The sequence below is a fragment of the Solanum dulcamara genome, chromosome 10, assembly GCF_947179165.1.
Source record: "Solanum dulcamara chromosome 10, daSolDulc1.2, whole genome shotgun sequence".
NCBI classification, from domain to species: domain Eukaryota; kingdom Viridiplantae; phylum Streptophyta; class Magnoliopsida; order Solanales; family Solanaceae; genus Solanum; species Solanum dulcamara.
Window position 1 is genome coordinate 58363139 of NC_077246.1, and position 7543 is coordinate 58370681.

At 40.0% G+C, this 7543-nt stretch overlaps 1 pseudogene; it reads right to left on the minus strand.

Annotated features, from left to right (window-relative positions):
* Positions 1-2551: 2551 nt before the first annotated feature.
* LOC129871780 (5S ribosomal RNA) lies at positions 2552-2671 on the minus strand (annotated as a pseudogene).
* Positions 2672-7543: the final 4872 nt, after the last annotated feature.

Genomic DNA, 7543 nt, shown 5'->3' on the forward strand with positions numbered 1-7543 from the left:
TTGTCGGCTTGCATGCCCTATCGTGTTGTGGTACTAACGAAAAGGGCTATAGGTTTATAAAAATGTTATCGCCCAATGGGGCTTTGTTACATGATATTGTCTTATTTACGATTCCATGTGACCTCAACTAATAGATATGTGTATGGGGGGTCCAGGTCGGACCCCAGTCGCGGCCTATGGGGTTGGGTCGTGACAGAAGTGGTATCAGAGCAGTTCTTCCTTGGAGTGTCTGCAGACCGTGTCTAATAGAGTCTTAGTTATCGATGTGTTGCGTGCCACATCTATAAACAGGAAGCTATAGGACATTTAGGATGTTACCTTTCTTCTACATCTGAGATCGTGCTTTAGATCCGAGTCATAGGAAAAATTCCTTATACTAACCTTGGATCTTAACAGAAGGACGACACCAACAGAAGGAAGTAATTGACGACATGGAAAGTTATGAAGCATACAAGTAAGTAAAGTAAAGCCACGGAAGATATCCGTCGGGTAAGGTATTGAATTATAAAGTTGAAACCTAAAAGAAAAGCAGACAGAAAGTGCAACAGATGCAGTTTGAAGTGGGACATATGAGGTAAGTCCAGTATTTTTATATTATTGTTGACGTTGAAAGCCCTGTGTGGCTGCGATATGAGATGACATTGAAGGCACTGGGCGGCTGTGATATGATATGTATATATATATATATATATATATGTTGGCCCTGTGAGGCATTATTGGTATTTTCTGCGTGCAGGTTTTGAGATAGTAAGAAGTGTAGAGGAAACTCTGCCGAAATTTTCCTAGAACAGGGAAAAGGGAATAAAACATAGCTTTATAACATGTCTTGGAAATTGATACCAAGTACCCGTATTATGCTAAAGTAAAGTTGTAAGAGGTATCCTTCAGGTCGCCGACAAGGGGCACCCTTTTTACTTGAAGAATTTTATTTCGGAGGAACAAAAGCTTAATTAAGTAGTAAAGTTCAGATTACGGTATCTCCAGCCGTATTTGTATTGTAGGAATATAAACAGAGGGCTCAGAATGAAGGATAGGATGTCCCGCGAATGAGTTTCACTCTTTTGGAAAAAAAAAATACCAAGCCCTCAACTCCTAATTGTAAATTAGACGAGTTGTTCATAACTCGAGGATAAACTCAGAAGGAGACCACGTAGGTTAAGTACTAAAAAACGTACTGCGATGTTTAAGAGGTTTTGATTTCTTCCAACAATGGTTGGAAAATGATGTACGATAATAGTTTATAATTTGCCACCGACTAATTGGGGAAAGAACTTCTAATAGAAGCACCTCAAAGAGATGCCAGGAACCAAATATATATACGAGTTAAAAGGGGGATACGTAAGTATGAACTGAACAGTGTGATACGAGTATGCAGGGATAAATTGGAACCACTAGTAAGACGCACTTAGTACGCGTTGCCTAAGTTAAAGGCCTGCATTGGGAATGCAATAAGAGCATGGGGCTTAAGATATAAAGAAATGACGCGTGTACACAGCGTCGCCCCAAAAATAGTGAAATCCTTAAGGGACGAGGATGGAAAACTTAAGGAACAAATGACGTAACTTCTATTCGCCCTAAGAAGCAAAGGATATAGGTTGGGACAAAACCACTACTTTGAGAAAACCTAGAATAGTTATCGTCGGAATACTAGCACTACCTAATTGGGATTGGAACAACTACAGGTGCTAAGTAATTCTTGGAAAAAGAAAAAGTAGAAGGTGGCCTTGGACGAGTGTTCCCTGGGTCACATTGTTCAAGTACTAATTAGTAGATAAGACATCACGTTAGATATGGAAAGGTTCTCATCGCTTCATAATTTAATCAAGGCTCCGTACGCGGATAGTCAGATTATAAACACGCAGATAAACGAAGACATGATGCGGTACCAAATAGACTGGTGAAAGGAATTAGACAAAAATTTAGACTGGACATAGAGACGTAGAACGAAGTACAAATAGAGGAAAGTGCGGGTACCCCCTAAAGGGGGGAAGTTAATGAGAAAATGGCAAAGGTAGGAGGAGGCAATTGATATAGCAATAAATGTGAGATAGACGTCTAAACTTCGATAAGATATCTTGCTAAACCAAGTTGGAAAGGTCCGGAAGTTACCAATAATTGGATGGAAGCCGAAATGCTACATAAGGTAGCGTTAAGAAGTTTGTGACGAGACCCTAAACAACATAACACTAGAAGGCGGCTGCATATAAAAACAGAAGAATGTACCAATGAAAGGATATCGAATAATTCAAGAGACACTACAAAGGATAACGACAGTATGCTAGACTAAAAGCCAAAATGTTGGTTATAGAGTTAGTCGCAAATGATATTGCGATAGATAAATAACCAAAGAAAAAGGAATAGAAAGCCTCCTGTGGTAGAAAATAAGGAGAACACAAAGTGAATAAAGGATCGCGGAGCTAAAGGTCTACGCCGATACTAGATGCAAGATAACAGACAAAAGGACAGGGCAAAACATAAAGACTCGCGAGACAACGCTGAGGTAAATCTAGAGCTAAGTTGAGTGCCTGCACCTCGTGGAAAAGGATACAATGAAACGCGACACAAAGAATTCCCATGGAGGTCACCCATCCCGATATTACTCTCGCCCCAGCATGCTTAACTTCAATATTCTGATGGAACTTAATGCTTTAGTGCTGGTGTGATCGCGCTAGATGGAAGAATTTGAACTAGTGACGGAGAAATGATATGAGATTATGTACCTAGAGTATTATAAGATACGTTAAGGAAATTGTAACGAGGGCTTAAGCAAAACAAGAAGGATTAGCTAATTGCTAATTGACGACACACTCGAATGCCACAACTCATCAACATAGAGCTAGTTAATGAGAGGGAAACTGCAGAATGGCTATATGGGCCAGTGGGCGAGGGAATTTTGACACCACTTGGTAGCCAACTCTGAGGGATAAAAAGCAGGATCCAAAAGATCGAACGCCAGTTAAAGTTCTGAAAGAAGTCGAGAAGGACTATACGAGGCTAACGACTCCCAGATTATCAACGTCATTATGAACTTATTTTGTACTCTGTAAGAGTAGGGTGCTATATGGGTTATTGTGAGTAGGCTAACGAATCAGCTTATTTGCTTCCAAGCAAGACCACCTATGCCGCTAGAACTAGGTGAAGTTATATGACAAGGAAGTAGTAAGGTTCCGTGAGGTCTCCTCATCTAATATCTAGATAAAGGGACTTCAATTATAATTAACGCCTTGAGATCAGTCCAAGAAGAGGTCAAGAGCACAGACAGGTCTTAGTACCGCATTTCTCCCTCGAGCTACTAAACAGACTGAGCGCACTATTAGACACTAGAAGATATGTCACAAGCCGGGAGATTAACTTCGAAGGTAGCCGGAATGATTATCCATCACTTATCAAGTTGCCTATAATAATAATTACTACTCTAGTATTCCAATGACCTCGACATAATTAACCAAGCTATTGACTAAAAGCCCAGAGTCGGCAGGAATGACATACAGATAATCGACGTCGACATACAGAGTTCAAGTTGATGATTGGATGTTCATCATAGGGTCACCTAGAAAAGGAACTTGACCCAGAATATATTACAAGGTATCAAGTTACTCATAAGGTGGGCAACGTGGCTGGTAAGTTAAGCTTACCACCTCAGTTGGAAACTATACGCCCAGTCCATTAGATACTGACGAGTCACCCAGGGTATATTCCATAAATGAGGTCCAGTAGATGGAATCTTATGAGGAAAATCCTACCACCATCCTGGATCGGCAAACTGGAAGATTGTAGACTAAAGACGTATCTTCCGTCAAGTTACGGTGGAAAAACCAAAACCAGAAAGAGGATGATCGGGGAACTGAAGAGAACATGGAATACAAGTATTTGCACCTGTAACCGATGTCTACAGGTAACTCCAACTCTTGAGAACTCGTATGTTAATAATATAGATGGGAAAGCATGTGATAGCATAAAGGAAAGGAACCCCTCTATAAATTATATAAAGTCTTACAGAAGGTTGCATTTAACATTCGGGGACGAATGTTCTAAAGGGGGGAAGGATTTTACACCCCACATCTTTGAAATCGGAATGTCCCTTAAGTTACTTAGAAGCTAGCATGTGAGCCACTTAAGTTACGACACTATCAAACGGCTCTAAGGAAGGGAGAATGTGATACCCCATACTAGAGAAGGTTGGAGATGAAATCATAAGAGTTCGGAAGGAATTGGAGGCCAAGTAATGAGTCGTAGGACTCGATTTACCTATATAAGATACTAAGTTAAAAGTCATATGCACTTGATATACTTAAGCATATATTAAACTTACGTAGCACGGATTACATAGGTACATAAAATAAGACGAGATTACGAGCCCACGAGGAAGGAAAAAAAAAAGACGACTCATGGTAGCCAATGAAGAAGTGACATGTGGAAGCACCTCAAGCAAGCAGGTGACCCACCTACTTGGGGTCAGGTAGGTGACCCACCTGCTTGGGGGGGTGGACCCCACTGCCACGTGGCAGCCCATAGTTGGCAGCATGATACGGTGGCCCAATAGGGGTTGGACATGTGTCACCTCTTGGGGTTGACACGTGTCACACCCTAAAACCACCTATATATGTTGATATATATCATATACTTCAGTTATCCATCAGCCAACATAGAGAAAAAAAACGTGAGGGAGAGAAATAGACAGGCAGCCATGGTTCTTGAAGTTTAAAGGTTAGTTTTCCAGTTTTCTTCCGTGAATTAATTATATACGGTGTACCTTAAGTACATGGACACATATATATGTATTTTAAGACCTTCATGGAAGTAAAACTCCAGCTTTGCAATTGGAATTTGGAAGAGAAAATAAGAGAAAACGCTAGTTAACAAACCCGTTTTTGGAAGGGACAGTGGTTACTAATATTGGTATAACTTCTTGTGTATAGATTCGTTTTGAGTGATTTAATATGTTTTGGAAAGGTATTTCTTGGTTCTATAACTTTCGTTAAGACTCCAAAAGCCATTTTTACTTGTATCATCTAGAAAAATGGTGATGTAGTGTAGAGGAGGTACTGCTCAGATTTGGTTTTGGAAATTCTACACGGACAGCTGTAAGTCTTTTGGTCATATCTTTTTGTACAAAATTGATGTAGGGATGATTCTAAATTGTTTGCGACCCTAAGAAACATGTATATAACTTTCATGAAGGACGTAAATCCTGTTTCCCTCCATTACCCCTTCGAAACGAAGCGACAAGGTAAAACAGTAAACTGTCCAGATTTCACATTTTGGATAGTTTTGGCGAGTTTGACAAGTGTAACGTAAGGTAAGGCCTTTCCTTTTAAATTGGAGTTTATGGTATTGTTATATGGTGTATTAAACCCCTTGTATGCTGCTGGAAGTTTAAGAATGTCGTAGAAATGCTCGACGTTCGAAATAAACTAAATTGGAGTCGCTAGAAGTGAATTGTCATCGAAATAAAGTGTCGTTCTTGTGAGTTGCTCTGCAGGAGTGTGGCTTGTTGTTGCAGGTCCTGAATATGTCCTAATGTGGGTTAGGGTGCTTCTGGTCTAAGCCACATGACCCCTCGTTACGTATAATTAAAGGCGTCACAAAATAAAGGCTAGACGCCCTATTTTGATATCGTATTTTTGAAAAAGTCGTTTGGAGTTTATGCTGTATATTGTTGGTATGAATTGCTGTAGGTTGTTGTTGTTGGTTGGCTGTAGGTATTAGGGACCTAATTGTAAATTTGGATAGGGCACATTATAGGGGAGGTGCTGCCCAATTTTCGTTAACGCCTTAACAAACTAAAGGACTAGTCGAGGAAACGACTAAGGGAATAGATTCCATTAACATAAAGGCGTAATCCAAGATGCTGGAAAGTTAAGAGTAGTTGATATTCATATTAATTTCATATTGAATAGGTTCGGAAGACGACGAGACAAGCAGGATGAAGGGTAGCTCCCAAAAGGTATGTAAAGCTTTCTCTTGGCATATTTTGGTATAAGTTCGTACAGCTATCTTTCTTTCCTTTTGGCAAGTTTTAGCCTTAAGTGAATTGTGTGTGGAATGTGGGGATAATTCCATTCCCAAAAACTCCAAGTAGGCCTCATAACCCCTATCCACTGCTTAGTTTTGGAATTTCTGTAAGGATTGAGTATTGCCTAGTAAGGCTTTTACGTGTTAAACAGTAGTGTGTGAAAAGCTATCTCTCATTTTCCTTGACACGTATTTGATACAAAAATGAGATTATGATGCCATAATGATTCACCGAGCCCCATGATGGGCCAGGTACGAAATATGTGTATGCAGATCCCCTGAAGGGAAGTACAGACTACATAAAGCTTATTCTCTTTCTTCTTTTGGGCATGCCTTTGTCTTAGTTGTAAGTTGAATATGATCTGAGCTCTAGGGTAACTCTATTCTCAAACATCTCTTATTTACTTCTGCATATTGAACTCCTACAGTAGTCAAACTATTTCCCTGGAAACTGGTATATGTTAAAAAGGTACCAAAGGTACAGGCTCCAAGTCTTAAAGACTATACGAGATTATGTGTTTTGATTCCATAAATGATTTGGCCCTACATTAATACATGTCTAGGGTCCCCGAGATTACTTTTGAGACAGCCCATAATGGCATTTAGAGGACACTCGAGATGACTACACCGTTACTCGGGTCCTCAAACAAAAGCTTAACTTTCTTATTCTATCGAGTCTCTGATAATGATTTAAATTGCATATAGTTACTCGCTACTCTACTCATGTATATTGTAACACTTCTTTCCCTGAGTCCCGGGCTAGGATATGTTCTCGTGCACAGGTACATATACAGATTTTGGGAGTCCGTCAGCTTAGGATTCCATCCAACTCAGTTGGAAGAGGCTCCATTGTATCGGGGCCTAGTTTTTGGTACTGTCCACAGATGTATAAAAATTATTTCATCTATTCAGGGGTACGGCGGGGGCCCTGTCCCGCCATATGTTGTCATTTATATGTTTAGAGGTCCGCAGACATGTATATGTGGGTTGTGTATATCAGTTTTTATTCAGCTGGGTCTACATGATATATGATATATGTTATTATGTTATTATGTTATGGCAGCCTTGTCGGCTTGCGTGCCCTATCGTGTTGTGGTACAAACGAAAAGGGCTACAGGTTTATGAAAATGTTATCGCCCAATGGGGCTTTGTTACATGATATTGTCTTATTTACGATTCCATGTGACCTCAGCTAATAGATATGTGTACGGGGGAGTCCAGGTCGGACCCCAGTTACGGCCTACGGGGTTGGGTTGTGACACATTACATACATGTATCAAGGTAACATATCTCCTGAGAAATCACAATTAAATTAAAACATCATAATACACGAGCAGTCAAGACTATCACTACATATAATATCCCAAAATAGGTACATACGCAAATCAACAAGGCTGGTGCTATAAATAAGAACATCACAAAATATAAGTTAGATAGACACAATCGAACACATATATACAAAACCCACACATATGTCTACAGACCTCTAAGAGTATTAACAGTAGCATATGACAGGATAGGGCCCCGC